At 50.7% G+C, this 18,471-nt stretch overlaps 1 long non-coding RNA gene across 1 annotated transcript; it reads right to left on the bottom strand.

Annotated features, from left to right (window-relative positions):
- Positions 1 to 9,813: 9,813 nt before the first annotated feature.
- Positions 9,814 to 17,842, bottom strand: LOC139045689 (uncharacterized). The gene is made up of 3 exons (XR_011504592.1): positions 17,549 to 17,842; positions 15,041 to 15,267; positions 9,814 to 14,345 (listed from the first exon to the last, which is right to left on the bottom strand). It is a non-coding gene; the product is annotated as an uncharacterized lncRNA (long non-coding RNA).
- Between the last annotated feature and the right edge of the window lie 629 nt (positions 17,843 to 18,471).

Here is an 18,471-nt window from a genome sequence, read left to right as displayed (position 1 = left end):
CAGTCTGTGGCGGCAGAGGGAAGTAGGGTCAATGCACAGCTCCTGGAGAGAAGCTGCAGATCCAGGGCAATGTAAAACCCAGAGGCCCCATCACGGTGACCCCCACATCCCCAGTACCTACCTCACCACGCTGGGTTCCTGATAAAGCTAGTTAAATGGGCCCGGTGTGCATTCTCGAAACGCCTCCTTGCCCTGAACCACCTGCCATGTGTTTTCATACAGGTGAGTTAGGTGTGCCGCTCAGTGGGGGCTCTGGCACCCTTCCTAGAGTTACAATCTGTGAAACTGAGGCCCTGCGGGAAGGGTGGATTGATGCACATTTCCAGATTTGAGGCTGGGAGGAGCCACCACTGCGAGACTTTCCTCCCCAATCATGTCCTTCTCAGACCCTCAGTGAGGACAGTTGTCCCTGCAGTGCCCCGGCAAGAGAAATCCCAGACCTCTCTGTCTTTGAGTGGTAAGGACCACTCGCAAGCACCCACTATTTCGTTGGGTCCCATGAGCCCCCTCCCCTCAACGTCGTACTCTGCTCTGGCCGGGCCATACAGTTCGAGGGGAGTGAAACTGGAGAAGAATGTGTGGAAGTTTGTGGCTTTCATCTCTTAAACAAATAGCAAATTCCTCTGGGCTGCGGCTGCTGGAATTGAACAATGATGTGTTCCGGGAGGCGCTAAGGCGTTACCTTGGCAACACCCAGGCTGTTTTCAGGCAAGATCTAGTTAAATGGGAAAGAGAACAAAAATAATAAAGGGAAGAGTCTGGATGGGGTCCAGGAATGGGGGTCTTTGGGCTGAATGTGTGTGTTTTGTGTTCTGATGTGTTTGCAGCCTGCCTTTCAGCTGAGTTTCCTCCCGGCTCCCCCAAGCGCGTCCCACGTCTGTGAAATCGTCTACTAGAATACTAATTGGAGGCTAAGAACAGGCAGCGTGCTATGTGGGGGATGGGTTAGAAAGCGAAAGGCGTCACCACTGTGACCACCTAATCAGGAAGCGATGTGCATGAAGCCTGCCAGGTTGGCTTTTGAAATCGTGAAGGTCACGGGAGTTACTTCAAACATGACCCAGATGCTTGCACCTTAGGCAGTCGGCGGCGTGTACCGTGGCAGTCCATCAGACCCTTGCCCCTCACAGTGTGGTCCGGGGGCCAGCCACAGAGCATCACCTGGGAGCTTGAGGAGATGCAGACGATCAGGTTGCCCCAGGCCTACGGACCAGGTCTGCATTTTGACAAGACCCCCAGGTGACTCACAGCACCTACCTTTGTCACGTCAAGGTGGATTCCTAAAATAAGGTGGCAGTCCAGCACAAAAACAGGCATACCTGGTTTGCTGGCAACGCATTTTGGTGTGTTTGTTTTTTAACATCGATTCTTTGTGGTGATGATGACAATGATGGTGCTGATGATGAAGATGACATCAGGTACTGTTATGAGTGTCCCCGCAAAAGGATGTGTTCAAGCCCTACTAACCCTTGGTACCTGCGAATGTAACCTAATTTGGATATAAGGTCTTTGCAGATGCAAGTTAAGTTGAGGTCATCAGGGTGGACCCTAATCCAATGACTGGTGTCCTTATAAAGGAGAGGGAAATTTGGATACAGACACCCAGAGAGAATACCGTGTGATGACACAGGCAGAGATTGGAATGACCCTGTCACAAGCCAAGGAACGCCAAGGACTGTGCCAAGGACATCAGCCAGAAACTAGGAGAGAAGCCTGGATCAGATTCTCCCGCTGAGAACGTAAGAAGGAACCAACAAGTTGATACCTCCGTTTTGGACCTCCCGCCTCCAGAACTGTCAGAATATAAATTTCTGTGGTTTCAAGCCACACAGTTTGTGGTACTTTGTTACAGCAGCCCTAGGTCACTCATACAGAAACTTTCCTCTCTTAAAGCACTTTCATATACATTATCTTGTGAAAGCAGAGGCAGAATAGGCATGGTATTCAGTTTTACAAGTAAGAAAGTCTCTCCATTACTTCGAGAGGTCCCGAGAGTGAGGAAGCACTGGACCTGGGCCCGGCCTGGTGCTCCGTGCCGCCCGCTGGGCCTGCGGAAAGGGGCTCATGCACAGGGCATGTGGGCCTGCTGACCAGCCTGTGCACCTGCCCCTAATAGCCACCCTGGGCCTGCTGCCACTGCACCTGAGGACATCAAATAAGAGGGTAGACTGGGTCACAGGGCTCACCCCATCTCCATCTCTACCGTCTACACCATATGGGCTCAAAGGTGCCACCAGCAGTGTGTGTCTTAGCCCAAAACTAGAGAGAGCCAAGTATGCATCCTTTTTGTTATCCAGAAGTTTGTATTTGAGTTGTCAAATGTCACCTCCATAGTGACACTTTCCCCGAACCCCCCAGTTTTATTTTCTTGATAACACTTAATATCATCCATGATGCCCCCACTTGTTTATTTAATTAGTTATATATTTCCTGTCTCCCTTACTCCAATGTAAATTCTGGCCCCCAGAATAGAGCCTTGCCCATGACAGTTTCTCAGTAAATAACAGGAAGAGAATCTGTTCAAAATATTATGGTAGGTGCATGTACTAAAATGTTAAGCAGCCATTACAAAGAATGAGTTGGGTCCACATGCAGTCCATGGAAAGATGGCCATGGGGCCAGCCCAGTGGCGTAGTGGTTAAGTTCATGCACTCCTCTTCAGCGGCCCAGGATTTGCAGGTTCAGATCCCAGGTGCGGACCTAAACACCACTCATCAAGCCATGCTGTGGTGGTGTCCCACATACAAAATAGAGGAAGATTGGCATGAGTGTTAGCTCAGCAATAATCTTCCTCAAGCAAAAAGAGGAAGATTGGCAACAAATGTTAGCTAGGAGATAATCTTCCTCACCAAAAAAAAAAAAAGAGGTCGTGATGTTATTGAGGTGGAGGAGCAATCTGAACAGTGATACACATTGTATGATCCTGTTTTGAATATGTATCACAAATATACACAGCCAACTGTTGGCAATGGCTGCTTCTTGGAGGTGGGATTGGAGGAGAGCGTTGTGTGAGCCAGGAGCCAGGGACCAGGGCCAGGCTGAAAGAAGCAGGGCATAGGCCAGTTGTTTGCAGAGACAGAGAATTTGCTGAAGTCAGAGGAAGGACAAATCCGACTTCTATCACCAAGGGCCAAACGCCAACCAGGCCACAGGCCCAGGGACTCTCTTGTCCCTTCTTCCATTCCTGCTGCCATTGAATTGTGCAAGTCTGGGGAGGGTGGCAGCTGGTGGGAGTCTACAGAGGGAGCAACCCTTCTGTTCCTACCTGATGGAATGGAGGAGTCCCCAAGGACTGTTGGGTTCTTTGCTGAAAACCGGTAACACAAGTGACAAGTGGGTGGAGCCGCCCCCTCAGCTGCGGGCTGGGAGGGAGGGCCAGCGGCTGGGTTAGGATAGGAGGGAGAGCGTAACCAAGGGGATAGGCTGAGGCCAGCTGGGAGCCGCCAGCACCCAGGCTTATCTTTCCACCCTCCACGTCCGTGACGAAGGGCACCACACACCCATACACACAGCACACATGGGATGAGGAGCAAGTCTCTCTACTTCTCTCACACGAAGAAGAAGCCGGATTTCCTGCCCTCAAGCAGACGGCAATGTGACGAGGGCTTTTCAAAGTCCAACACAAGCTCCCCCACCCCTTGCTGACTAAGTCGTAGAAGGAGAAATCCCCTCTGCTGCCACCTCCCCGCCTCCAGCCCACCCCCAAGCAACAGCTCTCTTAGGAGTGCCTCTCACAAATTCCCTACACTTGGCCAAACTGCTCTTCCTTACACAAGCCCGGCTCTCCTGCCTCTGGGCCTTTGTTAAGCTTCTAGCTCTTTCCTCTGAGTACAGGGCTCCTCCCTCCCCATCCCCACTGGTCTCCCTGGTCCAGGCAGGAGAAGCTGGGGGCTGCCCCTTCAGCCAGCCCTGCAGGCGCTCTGGGTGCGTGTTTGGCACCAGCCTGGATTCCGACTTCAGTTCTGCTGCGTCAAGCCCCTCCACCTCTTAGCCTCGACGTCCCCATGTGTAAAGCAGTGAAAGCAGGGCTCTCACTAGGATGGAGGGCAACGGTTCATGTAGAGAACCCCTCTCGTGCCGGGAGCAGAAGTCAGTGAAAGGCGTGGTTGTTATATCAGAGCGTGCTCTGTGCCCAGCGCCACACCAGCCATCGTGGCGGCAATAAAGACCAGTGAGCCAACATTCGTACCCACCGACCAGAAGCCAGCTCTCTGCTTGGAGAAATGAGACAGGCTTGCAGGAAGAAAAATTTCTGGGCAATAGGAGGGAAGTGCCAAGTAGAAATAACTCCGGGCAGCAAAAAAAAAAAAAAGGGCCGGCCCAGTGGCACAGCAGTTAAGTTCGCACATTCCACTTCGGTGGCCCGGGGTTTGCCGGTTTGGATCCCGGGTGTGGACATGGCACCATTTGGCAAGCCATGCTGTGGTGGGTGTCCCACATATAAAGTAGAGGAAGATGGGCAAGGATGTTACCTCAGGGCCAGTCTTCCTCAGCAAAAAAGAGGAGGATTGGTCGCAGATGTTAGCTCAGGGCTAATCTTCCTAAAAAAAAAAGAAAGAAAGAAAAGAAATAACTCCGGGCAGCACCTTGGCCTCACAAGCTCTTGGCTGCCCCCAGCCTTGGCTGCAGCACCCAGCTTTACCCAGGTGTCATCTGACGGTACCTGTGAGGTGCACCTGTGACCAATCTTCCCCAGGGCTCCTCTGTGATTAGGACAGGCACTCTGGACACTCACGCATATGATGGAATAACCCTTGGCCAATGGGGCTGGGAACTGCTATACAAATGCTGTCCCATTCTTCCTGGGGACGATTCTGAGACCCATTCCACATACTCCTCCAAGGCTCCAAGCAGGATGGAGCTCTGGCTGCCAGAGCAGCAACAAGCCTCAAGATGCATTCTTGGATTGGTTTGCCCTCCTTCCCCATTCTCTCTCTCCAATCCCACACTCCTGTTCTTTGGTTCATTTCCCAAAATGAACCACCTGGATCCAGGTCCTGGGTCCAGGTCTCAGACTTGCCCAGAGGGAGCTGAGGTTACAACAAGAGCGCAGTGGCTCAGGGCACAGGCTGTGGGCACAGACTGCCTCTGCCACTTGCCTGGGCTATGAGCTGGGACAATGTGCTCCCCCCTCCCTAGGAGTAGTACCTGTTCCTCTACTCAAAGTATATTAGTCAGGGATCTCCAGAGACACAGAACCAATAGGATATATATAGATATACATGAGAGGAGATTCATTATAGGAATTGGCTGATGCCATGATGGAGGCCAAGCCCCACAATCTTCCATCCGCAAGCTGGAGAACCAGGAAAGCTGGTGGGATAGTTTAGTCTGAGGCTGAAGGCCAGAGAATGGGGTGGGGAGTAGAGATGGCAAAAGTCCTGGTCTGAGTTTGAAGGTCTGAGAATCAGGAGCACCAGTGTCTGGTGTCCAAGGGCAGGAGAAAATGGATGTTCCAGCTCAAGCAGAGACAGTAAATCCATCCTTCCTCTGCCTTTTTTCCTGTTCAGGCCCTCGAATGGATGGGATGATGTCCCCCCACACTGGGGAGGGCATTTTCTTCACTCCATCTACTGATTCAAATACCAATCTGTCAATTTCTTCCAGAGACACCCTCACGGACACACCCAGAAATAATGCTTTCCCAGCTCTCTGGGCATCCCTTAGTCCAGTCAAGTTGGCACATAAAATTAACCTTCACACTAGGGGTTGCTATAAAGGTCACCTGAGAGATGGTTTAACATAGAGCATGAGGACACAGTCTCTGGAGCCAGGCTCCCAGATTCTTCAACTTGTGACCCTGGAAAACTTACTTAACCTCTCTGTGCCTCAGTTTCCTCAACTGTAACATGGGGATGATGATAATAGTACCCACCTCCTAGGATTGTTTTGAGGATTAAACAAGTTAATATGTGTAAAATATCTAAAGCAGTCTCTGCCTATTAAGACAGTGTCTGCAAAACTCTTTGCAGAGTACCTGTCACTTTGTAAAATACTAGATAAAGATAAGTATAAGGTTAGTACAAGAAACTGTACCAACCTCGTAAGGTTAGTACAATAAAACCTAGGAAAATATTTTTTTTTTATTGCGTTAATGATAGGTTACAATCTTGTGTGATTTCAGTTGTACATTAATGTTTGTCATTCGTGTTGTAGGTGCACCATTTCACCCTTTGTACCCACCCCCCACCCCACCTTTCCCCTGGTAGCCACTAATCTGTTCTCTTTGTCCACATTTTTAAATTCCTCATATGAGTGGAGTCATACAGAGATTAACCTTCTCTAACTGGCTTATTTCACTTAACATAATTCCCTCAAGGTCCAACCATGTTGTTGCAAATGGGATGATTTTGTTCTGTTTTGCAGCTGAGTAGTATTCCATTGTATATATGTACCACATCTTCTTTATCCATTCGTCTGTTGATGGGCACTTAGGTTGCTTCCATGTCTTGGCTATTGTAAATAATGCTGCAATGAACATTGGGGTGCATAGGACTTTTGGAATAGCTGACTTCAAGCTCTTTGGATAGATACCCAGTAGTGGAATGGCTGGATCGTATGGTAGTTCTATTTTTAATTTTTTGAGGAATCGCCATACTCCTAGGAAAATTTTTTTGTGACTTAGAAACTGGAAAGGACATCTTGAAACTTCAAAAGCACACGCCAAAATTTAGACAATTGATTTCAATACATCAAAATGAAGGATTTATTGTCATTGAAGGCGAGTAGGAAGAAAATCAATAGATGGATGACAGAATGGCAGAAGCCATTACCAGGTCTAAAACCAACACAGGTTTTACTCTAATTCTAGGTATACTCTAATATCTAGAATATACAAAGGACTCCTAGAAATCATGGAAATTAGTAAAAGAAGCCTCAACTAAATTGGAGTCAGGAAGGCCTGTAAGGGGGAGCTCTCATGTCCTATCACACATCATCAATTACACCAAACAGGCAGAGACCTACACTTGCATCTTTGACAGGAAGTAACACTGCTTTCCTACTAAAGGCAGATTTCTCTCCCACCTGGTAACAGCCCAGCCAATGAGAAATGCTGCAGCCCAGCCAATGAGAAACACTGCAGCCCAGCCAATGACAAATGCTGCAGCCCAGCCAATGAGAAACACTGCAGCCCAGCCAATGACAAATGCTGCAGCCCAGCCAATGAGAAACACTGCAGCCCAGCCAATGACAAATGCTGCAGCCCAGCCAATGAGAAATGCTGCAGCCCAGCCAATGAGAAACACTGCAGCCCAGCCAATGAGAAACACTGCAGCCCAGCCAATGAGAAATGCTGCAGCCCAGCCAATGAGAAACGCTGCAGCCCAGCCAATGAGAAGCCTGTTGCCACCCTGAACTGTTACTTTCTCCCAATGGACTTTCCTTTAGAACAGCCCCTCCCTATGCCCCTTTTTTCTCTATAAAAAGCAGCTCCTCTCCTTTGTTTTCCAAATTTGCCTATGGTTCACCACAGCAGGCACCTCCCAAATTGCAATTCTTTTGGCTATTCCCGAATAAACTTGTTTCGAGGATCAAATAACAGGCGAATTTGCTTTTCAGTTGACAAAATCAAAGAGGAGAGCCACAATCTCAGCAGAAAACAGGCAAAAGATGTGACCAGCCGGTACAGAGAGAGGACCCCCTGGATTTCTAATGAGCACGTGAAGCGCTCGGTGGGTGGGCAGGCGAGTGGTCCTGTTCCGGAGAGCAGTGGGACAGTGCCCAGCAGGACTCCAGCTCGGGCTGCTGGGTATCCAGCCCAAAGAAGTGCTCGCCCAGGTCCGTGAATGGCCACACACTGGATGCTCGCTACAGCGTTCTCTCTGAGGGGTGACTGTGAAGGAGCTGGGGGGTCGCATTGATGCCATTTCTGACTGTGAGTCTAAAAAACGTTTCATCCACGTTTACTCGTACTATTGCAGTCTACTCATGGGGAAATAAAAACCGAGGTGGGGAGGGACAGGAAGAAGAGATGTTGTGACAAGGAAGAAGGAGCAGAACAAAGGAGGTCAGTGACTGGACTCAGGCTTGCGGGACAGGGCAGTGGGAGGAGGCCTCGTTTTGAAGCCGGGGTGCAGGTGGGATAGCAGTGCCCACGGGAAAGTTGAGAGCTAGGGTGGGGAACTGGGTGTGACCGTGAGGGTGTACGGTCCTGCAAAGACAGCTGTGGGACACTGTGCCTGCAGCAGCACAGACAGGCGGTGGGGCCCCTGCAGGATGGAGCAAAACCTTCTCAGTAAGCCCAGAGAGGACTTCTAGGGTGAGGGGTGCAAAGCCCGGGCCTGGGGCTCCCCGTGCTCGTCCTTGGGCGTCTCAGGGCAGTGGTGGCAGCACGCAGCCACACCTGCGCCCATCCTTGATAAGCCTGTGAGGGGTGTCCGCACACACGTGGGAGGCTCTGAAGTGTGAGCTGGCAGAGGCAGGGAGCAGAGGGTGGGGCGAGGCAAGCGCCAGTGAAGGTGTCCCAGCCTGAGTGTCCGGGAGCTGAGCCTTCAAGGACAAAGATGCCTTCTGAGGTGGAGAGGATGGGCAGGGCCTTCATGGAGAGGAAACTGCGTAAACGGGGCCCAGAGACAGGAAAACCACACTGCCTGCCAGAGGAGACAGAAGGCCCCTGGGAGGGCAAGGTGGGCAAGGTGGCTGAAAATGCTTGGAACCCAATCCCGAAGGCCTCCTGTCCTGGCTCGAGGCTTCTGGACCGTGTTCTGAAGTAAGGGAGAGCCACTGCCACCACAGGGCAGTGACGGCTCCCCTCTGTTTTCAAGAGGATCTGGGTGCAAGCTGGGCCGGGAGCCTGTCCTCCTGGTCATTCTGTTCCACTCCTACCAGGAGCACACACATGCACTACACACATGGATACATAGTGCACCCACACACCACACATACATACACAATACACACCACCCACATGCACACATGCTGCACTCACACTGCACACGTACCCTCACACACCACCCCCACACTGCACACTCACACCCACCACATATGTACACACACCGCACAGACACTACCCACATGGACATATACTGCACACACACACACACCAGACGCACACCACACACAATGCACCACCCCCATACACACATCCACAACCACACACACATACACTGTACCCACACACCAACCTCACACACCACATACAGCACACCCATGCACTACGCTCACATATCACACACATACACACTCAACCGCCACAACCGCGAGCCCCTCACACCCACTGCACCCGCACATGCACGCACCCCCCCACACACACACACCCACACACTGCACAACTCTGGGGCTGTGTCTCCAGTAAATGCAGGCAGGAAACTGACTCCTGAACAACCTGAAAGATCCAATGTAAAAAGCCCGCCATCTCTGGGGCTGCTGTTGAGCATTCAGACCCCAAATAAGTTTGGGAGCCCCCGGATTTGTCTCCATTTCCCATCAGAATCACAGGGACTCCTGCCGGCCACCCAGGGAGTGAGTGGACTGGGCGATGACTGCCCCCTCCCCAGCTGGAGCCACAGCCCCCTGGTCAGCTCCCACCCCGCCTACTCTCCCTCTGACGCACTTTGGCACCTTCCTGTCTCCCAGGACCCTGTCCCCCGAGGGCCCTCTCTTGCCTTTCCTCGGGATAAGCACAGGTTATCTGCCCATCTGCTGGCCGCTGGCCTGTTTATCTTCTTAGGGCTCTCTTCCTGAAATAGCTCAGGGTTATCTAAGCTGCCAGAGCAGGCAGGCCAGCCTACCGGACGGCCCTCCCTCCCAGAGAGAGTGGCCACTCATCACTGGCAGCTTTAAACTCCTTTAATCCAGGCCCGAATTCCACACATTATTAGGCCAAGCTGGAGACCTTCCTGGAAAGGACCAGCGCCTCCACCAACCTCGGGTCCCCCAACTGCAGCCATGCCCACAAGAGCACAGGGTGGCCTCTCCTGCTCTCCTCCCTTGGTCAGGTGGTCTAGGGTAGTGAGCTGGTCGTGTTGCTCCTCTGGCTTCTCATCCCAGCACCGTGCAGCCGGCCACTTCTACTTGTAAATCCACACATCTCCTCCAAGTTGGCTGACCCGAAGCCAATCTCAACCTCTGCCTTATTCCAAACCTCCTGCCCCTTCCTTGTTTCCACCGTTCAGGCATGTCAAAACTTTCCTAGACTCCTGGATTGAAGTCTCAGTCACACTCCTGCAGCCTTCTCAGCCTGGTGGTACCCTCACCAGCACCATGACCTTCCAGGTTGGAATCCTCTGACAGCTCCCCCTGGGCCCTGGATTCCAAGCCTCCAACACACAGCTGCCAGAGTAATAATCTCCAACTAGCAGTTCATCCTGGCACCTCCCTGTTCAAGAACCTTCCATGGCTCCCTGTTAGTGGGTGCATCAAATCTAAGCATATTTGCCTGGTTCTCAAGATGCACCTCCCCTTGTGTAACATCATATTCCACCAGTCCAACAAGAACCGCCTCTGCTCCAGTCAGCCTGGCCCCCTCGCAGCCCCCACACAAGCAGGCTCTTTGGGGCCTCCATGCTTCTGCTCAAGCTGGCCCAAGGACCAGCAACACCCTTCGCTATCTCCTCCCCCTCGCCAAGACCTCCTCTCCCTCCAAGTCCTAATTTTGTTAAGTCTTCAGGGCTTTCCAGTCATTCGTTTCATCAGCCAGTGTTAACTGAGCACTTACTATGGCCAGCCCGTCACTGACCAGCCTCCTCTCTGAGCTCCAATAGCACAACTACCTTCCGCCCCACTCTTTTGCATAGTCCCTTGAGGTCTTGCAATGTGTCACCATTACAGGTGTGAGGCCCTCTACCCATGTCATAAGGTCCTTGAGAGCCACAGCTGGGTCTCCTGCTTCTTCCGTGTGCCCCATGGCCATGGCTCCTTGACTTGCCTCAGGTAGTGGCTGTTTTGTTTTTGTTTAGAGAACTAACAGAGTTGTCAGCTTTTTGTTTTATCAAATAAAAACATTTTTCAGTTACCATGATGTCATAAACAAAAGCACATTTTTAACACTGAGAAAGAAACACCAGGAAAGTAGGAAGAACATAATCTTAAAATAAAGGACAAGCCTTGAAATTGAATAAGCTTAGCAGTCAGGAAAAATTCACCCCATTTTTCTTATTTCTTCATTTCAGAACATAATCTCAGAATACAAAGTTCTTTCAGCGGAATAAATTTAACAAGCTGGAACATTCATCACATCTCTTTTTCTTCTGTTCACAAGGGGACGAGGGACCACTTTATCATCGTCCATCCCAGTGTTTGGGAGCCACTGTCTGCATCCCTTGCCAGGTGAGCACAGCTCAAGTGAGCAGAGCAGTTGGTGACGTCTTCGATTGGCTGTTGGCTGGAGAAGCCAACCTGAGTCTCCTCTCTCTCAGAAGATCCCACCTGGGAGCCAGGGACACAGCTGGCCGGGCAGAGGTGACCTCACGCCCAGACTTCCATCCCTTTAGACTCTCAGAGACATGGCCTGACGTTTTGCTCCTCTGTAGGCGCACAGGTATTCTTGACAGTGACTGTGTCCCGCTCCTGGGCAGCAGAATCCTGCAGCCTTAGGGGAAGCAGGTGGGATGCGGGCATCTGGAATGCTGGGCAGGAGCAGAAAGCAAATGGGTCATAGTAGCAGACACCCCATCCCGTGGCCTCAGGGCTCCAAGCCAGTCCGGAGTAGAGCCTCAGTCCCTCACCTGTGGGATTCTGTCCTCTCCCTGCCCCGTCTGAGCTGGGCTTCTTCAGAAAAGAAATACACCCAAAACTTTCCACCGCTCAGCCCTGGACCCCCCACCCCCCGCACCCCCCAGCACTTCCATAAAAAGCCATTGCTGCCTGGACAGGAGGGGGAGAGAACTTTTCCAAAGGATGTATGTGTGTATTGTTGGGAGCAGCAAGCATTTCGGTGAACTCTGGGTCATGGCTCAGCCTGACAAATGGCAGGAAGTTTGGGACTTGGGCCTGACATTTTTTGCACAAAAGCCCCACAGCCCAGCCAGGTGAGCTGGGGCCTGGGGACAGACACGGGGCCACCGCCCGGCACTTCCTGGCCTTTGTTGGCCCATGTGACAGCCTTCCCGGCGCTCTAAATGGCCTTTCTTTTGTGCCTGACTCCTGTTCTTTATTTATGGAGGGGAGCTCCTCAATATAGAAACGGGTGGGCCTGGAGCCGGCAGCAGGATGTGAGATGCAGACTGGAAGGGTGCCCACCGCTGGGGGCAGGACTGCCAAATTAAAATAATGTGGCCGTGTATACCCAATAATAAGCCTGCGGGTATTTATATAGCTGATGAGATGTTCCACACGGCCCCCTGGCACGTTTCAGGAGATGACAAGCCTGCCTATGCATCAGTTCTCATGCCTTTGCCTGACTGTGACTCAGGTCTGCCTGGCCAGACCCTCCAAGTCACTGTGGCTCCTGCAAGGAAGGGCCCCTTTCTTTCTACCACAGGAAGGCCTTTGTGGTCAGCTTCCTTGGGGTAAGGCTCTGCGTGTAGGTAGCTGGTGTGTGTGTCTGTGGGCAACGGTGCACACAGGAGCTCTTTAAGTTCCAGATCTTTTCTTCATCATCTTTTACTGTGGAATTCTTTCTAAAGTGAATCACACACATTCCTGATGCCTCAGATAGAAGACGGAGAACAGAATTTCAGTTTTTCTTGGGAACATGGGGTCTCAGTCAGAAGCCTGTGGGAGCAGTAGAAAGGATCCTGGGTCAGGTAGACCAGGTGATGTGGGCACCATTCCTCACTCTGCCTGGCTAGCTGTGCAGCCTTGAGCAAGTTCCTTCACCTCTCTGGCTCTCGGTTGGCGTGATGACACGAAGCGTTCATCTTAATTCTCACGTTCTGTGGTTCCATGATTTGTTTTGGACCACGTGGTCACACAGTGATGTCAACACAAAAGTTATGGAGGTACCGAAGGCCGTTTGTCTCACACAATAAATCAGCTGATTTTGAGTTCTCATAACCATGAGAGAAGGTAGATTTCCTTCTCTCCTACCTGGTTTTTAGGCTAATTTTAGACCACAGTTTATGGACCCATCCATAGTACCAACTCTCTCTTTTTCAAGTTTGTGATTTCTTCTTCTTTTTTTTATTGTGAGGAAGATTGGCCCTGAGCTAACATCTGTTGCCAATCTTCCTCTATTTTATGTGGGATGCCACCTCAGCATGTCTTGATGAGTGGTGCTAGGTCTTTGCCCAGGATCCAAACCTGTGGACCCCGGGCCACTGAAGCAGAGAGCATGAACTTAAGAACTACACCACTGGGCTGGCCCCTAGTTTGTGATTTCTTAATCAGCTGGAACCATGTGCAAATGAAGAGTTAATAGGTCCAGAGTAAATATACAGAAGCATGTGCTTATATTTGTGCTTTATGGCATATTCCTGACTAATCAATACCTTTTTTTTCCCTTCCTGGTTCTTGAGTTTATTCCAGATGGATGAAGTTATCAGAAAGGTGAGATCTGGAACAGTGAGGCACTGCTGTACCTTTTCCACATATCCCCATGATGCGTTCAGGGAACATAGTAAAGATTTCATAAATTATTGTTGAACCAGATAACCTCCCTTCTACTCAAAATTCACCTAGAATAAGAGTCTGCCTCATCCAAGTGTCCTTCTGAGCTCAGGAGCTGGGTGCAAACTGGCCGGGCCTGCATCTGTGTCTGACAAAATCCTGCTCCCAATGAAACATAGTGTCCTCTGCCTTCCTCACGGGCTCTGTCCCCCTCTTACATGGAGCCCATCCCATCACTCTTCTGCAAGGAAAAGGACGAGGCATTACTTAGATTTCCCCCCTCCTCAGAGTGAGATTAGGAAGACCTGGACATTTCTAGAGGCCACACTGTGGCATTCCAGGGAGGCAGAGCTCAAAAGATGATAACGGACATTTGTGTAGACTTTGAAATTTACAGAGCGCTTCCACATCCCATATTTCCTGTCCGTATTCAACCTTCCAGTCCTGAGATGGTATTGCCCACACATGGCAGAGTAACCAAGACCAGGTACAGCTGGGTTCTTTTCCAGGATGAATTCAGAAGCCCAGGCCTTTCCCCAGCACATCCAACCATCTCAGCTGGATGGTGACGGTGGGCATTGGGGGTCACCTTCCTCCAAGGGGGTAAAGACAGTTATCTCTGAGTAAAGGGGAAAGCGAGGAGGAGAGAGGGAGCGCGCACAAGGTCTGAAGTAGGATATGAGCGTCCTCATTAGAATAAGGCTGTTTTTTGTGGCTCTGCGCCCCTCTTTGCCCTCAGGGTGCGCTGGGGAAGAACCTGGCATTTGCGATGGGAAGATCAGAAGACTGGCTGGCCCTTGAAGTCTCCTGACTTCAAGGAAAATTCATCTCTCTGAGCTCCCCACCGATTCTCTCATCTGCAAAAGAAGAATGATAATACAAACAACAGTAACAGTCATACAGCAGCAGAAGCAAGAATATCTGCTCTCGGCCCTCCTCACAAGGCCGGTGTGAGGAGCAGTGAGCCCGGAGCGGGGGGCATGTTGTGCTCTTACAACAGAAACCCTAACATCCTGGCGGCTTGCTGTTTTCATTCATTCCACAGATGTTCACTGAACACCTACTGTATCCCGGGTGCCGAGGGAGGCCCTGAGGATTCAAAGATGGAAAACACAGCGTGCTCATGATGCGTGTCCTCGTGGATTAGTCTACTGGATCCCTCCACGCTCCTCCACTTCGTCTCCCTAGGCTAGGGGGCCGCGCAGGCCACCTCTTTAGGCATCAGCGTCCTAATCTGTATAAGGTTTGTTGTACGAATTCAGTGACTTCATTTATATGAAACATGTACAGCTAACACAGTGCCTGTCACAGAAGGAACAAACACTGTAATCCTTGACCTTTTCTCCAAAAGCACCCTTCAATGTCACACCTTTCTCTGAACAAGATTTGGAATTTTGTGCCCTGAGCTTAGTCACTGGCTAAAAGGCTTCCCCAACCGCCCACCCCCCCCCGCCCCCCCGCCAAAACCCCATCAATGCAGATGAGCGTAGGCCTCTGAACTCGGTTGTGTATGCGTGTCTGTGCGTATGTGTGTGTGTTCTTCGTGCCTTACCTCTCCAAAGAGACCACAGGCTCCTGGAAGGTAGGGGCTCACCCAGTCAGCCCAGTTGTCCTCTGGGGTGGGCGCCGGAAGGGACAGTCAAGCTTGTCTGGTCTTTTCAAGTCATCGGCGAGCAATCCCTCGCAGCTCCAGGTCCATCGATTTCCTTTCTGGCTCACCACTGAAGTGTGAAGTGTTCTGACAGCACGGCAAGGAAGTGTCAGGAAGTGCCTGTGACACTTAAAGTAAAGGAAGGGTAATTTAATAATCTGAGGAACATTCGCTACTCTGTTTGCTCAGACAGAACCAGTCCGGGGCTAAACAAGGGCCACAAAGACTGTAAACTGGACAGTATTTTCCTGGCTCCCTGCTCCCCAGGCTCCGCCCTCCTCGAGTCCCAGCCTGTGACTAGGGAGGGTGCCATGTAAGGACACAGCTCTCCAGACTGTCCACCAACATCCTGCTGTGGCTCCGGTCCAGAGAGCCTCTTTGTGCTAATTAGGAAAGGGGACCCCATGTTCTGGGCAGGCCATGCCCACACCAGAGCTTACCCTCACCAGCTGCACCGTCACCCTCCAGGGTCCTGCAGGGATGGCTGCTCCTTGATGCTGTGGAGGCTGCCACCTGCAGTGCCACTCTGCCCATGATGGAACTTCTGGCCATGGCCGCCTGGGCCACTGATGCCCCGTGCCCCCTCGGTGCCCCGCAGACGTGTTACTCAGTGTCTCTTTTTGGTTTTGTTTTCCTTGCGGTTCAGCCCCCTCTGTATAGGAGCTGGACCACAGCACAGCCTTGGAAACAGACACTTGATGGCCTCAGAATTGAAGCTCCTCTCTGACTTTGGCCCATTGTTCTAGAACATAAGCGATATCCGTGATTCTCGCCTTTCTTCAGAGGAGTTCCCTGCCAGGAGCCTCCTGGACTCTCATGCAGGTAAGGAGATCAGACAGACCTGATCCTAGTGGAGACGCAGTCTGGCTTCATGGCAGGACCCCACTCTACCCAGAGCCACGCTCAGAGTCTCCAGGGTTTTAGTCTAATTGCCTTCCACGCCTGAAGGCCCACCTGTAGCACGTCTGGGGACCCTTCAGTGGGTGGGCCCTCTTGGGGCCACTCATTTTATTTTAAATTGCCTTCACTGCTGGAAAGTTCTGACTGTGTTCATTCAACAGATCTTTATGAAGCCATTTCTAAGTCCCAGACACAACCCTTAACTCTGAGGACAAGCCAGATCGAGGCTCTGCTCTTGTGGAGCTTAAGTTTAAGTGTGCATGTGGGGGTGGGGGTGGGAGGCAGAAACAAAGAGTATACAAATGATAGTGAGATGGTTTCAACTAAGAAAAAGCACCAGGAAGAGAACAGGGCAACGTGCTAATGAGGAAGCATCTGGGAGGCCAGACCTGAGGCCTGGAGGGATCAGGCAAGGGTATGGCGAGGACAGAGGCTCCAAGGGCAGGAGCCAGGACTAAGAAGGCTGGTGGGGCAGGAGCAGGCACTCGGAATGGACCTCAGGCTCAATGACACAAGGAGACAGGAGAGAGGGAAGAGAACAAATGGGGACTTAGTCATCACTTTACAAGGAATTCTTTATAGGGCAACATAAATTTCCTGTCATCACCCAGACTCCCTCATGTACAGCCACTCTTCACCTCCCACATGCTGATCCTTCTACCCAGCATGCCCTTCCACCCCCACCCTTCTGGTCCTGGCAAACTCCTACTTAACCATTGAGAGCCAGCTCAAAATTTCCCTCCTCTGAGAAGCCTTCCCAGACACCTGCCTGCAGGCAGAGGGGGTTGAACCTCCCCGTCCTCCACAGAGCCTTTGCCCCTGCGCCAGACACTCTTCTCACCCTTCAAGGTGGCATTTAAGAGAGTGGCCTCAAGAGGCCACTCCAGCATGGCTTCACCTTCCCAGCTGTGTGACTTGGGGTACTCGTGTCCTAGGGCTGCTCTGACAAAGTGCCACAGACTGGCTGGCTTCAAACAGCAGACATTTATCACACAGATCTGGAGGCTGGAGCTCTGAAATCGGGCTGTTGGCCATGTCAGTTCTTTCTCAGGGCTTTGGGGGAACCTGTTCCATGCCTCTCTCCTCGTTTCTGGTGATGGCAGATGTCCTTGGTTTTTCTTGGTTTCTGGACACCTCGCTCCGATCTCTGCCTCCATGTGCACACTGCCATCTTCTGCCTGTGCCTCTGCCTTCCCATGGCGGTCTCCTCTCTCCCTCCTCTTCTTACAAGGGCTCCAGTCACATGGGATGAAGTGCCTCCCTGACTCCAGTGTGACCTCATCTCAACATAACTAATCACATCTGCAGCAATCCTATTTCCAAATAATGTTGCATTCTCAGATACTGGGGTCAGGACTTCAACATTTTTGGGGGGGGGGGGCGGGACACAATTCAACCCATAACACCTGGGTCAGTTTAAACTATTTCCTCCTCTCTAAAATGCATACGAGAAAGGATCCTCGTCCCAACATTGATGATAAGATCTGCTCACGGGTATCCAATGCTTACCTTGGTACCTAATAAACCTTCAACGAGGCAGCTCCATCATTGCTGGCGGTAACAGCTGGCCAGCCCACTGTGGGTCCTCCAGGTAGGGACCACTTCTTATTCCTCTTTCTTTTTAATCCCCAGGGTCCACCACTAAGTTTGTGCTCAAAGATTTTTGCAGGCTGAAGGAGCAGCTGCCATTGTGATGTCAAGATCATCTCTGAACGTCTCTGTTTCCATCAAAAAGAATTTATTGGGAGAAGAATTAGGCAATGTTTCAAAGTTTCTTGGATAAGTTTCTAGTGAGCTCTGGATGCTTAAAAGGTATCTCAAAACTTATTAAATTAGTAAATCAAAAAGTGTCTCCAAATTATCTCAAAGTATCTTTAAATTATTTTTAAAAAGCCTTTCTAAATTCTATGGAGGGCAGGGAGAATTATTGCTCATTAATCTTCTAATTAATGCTTATCATAAGCAATATATCAGACCCAGGGAAAATTTATGAGGCAGCAATGCTGTATTTTTTATGTGCTACGTGTAGATTTTATGGTTCATTGGGACCCTTTGCATAATCATTATGATTGGTACATTTATGTACATTTGTAAAAAGCTTTGGGGCATGGTTTTATTATTTTAAGTGATTATGAAGGTTTATAGTTCTTTGCTCTGTGGCAGCTCCAGTCACATCTGTATTTTCTGATGCCAAGGCCTTACTTCAGAATGTGACCTCTGACTGCAGCATTATTTTTATGGAGAAAATATTATCTGCTTTACAATGACTCACTTTATGATTAGCTTCTAGGGACACAAAGCAGCGAAAGTGATTAATTCTCCTTTAAAACTTAATTCCACCCTACCTCCTCTCTCTTACCTTCGTAGTCCCCATCCCTGCTTCTGCCCATCACTGCAGGTGGAATTAACTGAAATAGGACCTGTCTCAACCC

The sequence above is a fragment of the Equus asinus genome, chromosome 1 (assembly GCF_041296235.1).
Source record: "Equus asinus isolate D_3611 breed Donkey chromosome 1, EquAss-T2T_v2, whole genome shotgun sequence".
Classification (NCBI taxonomy): domain Eukaryota; kingdom Metazoa; phylum Chordata; class Mammalia; order Perissodactyla; family Equidae; genus Equus; species Equus asinus.
This window is presented reverse-complemented; position numbering and strand designations above follow the sequence as displayed.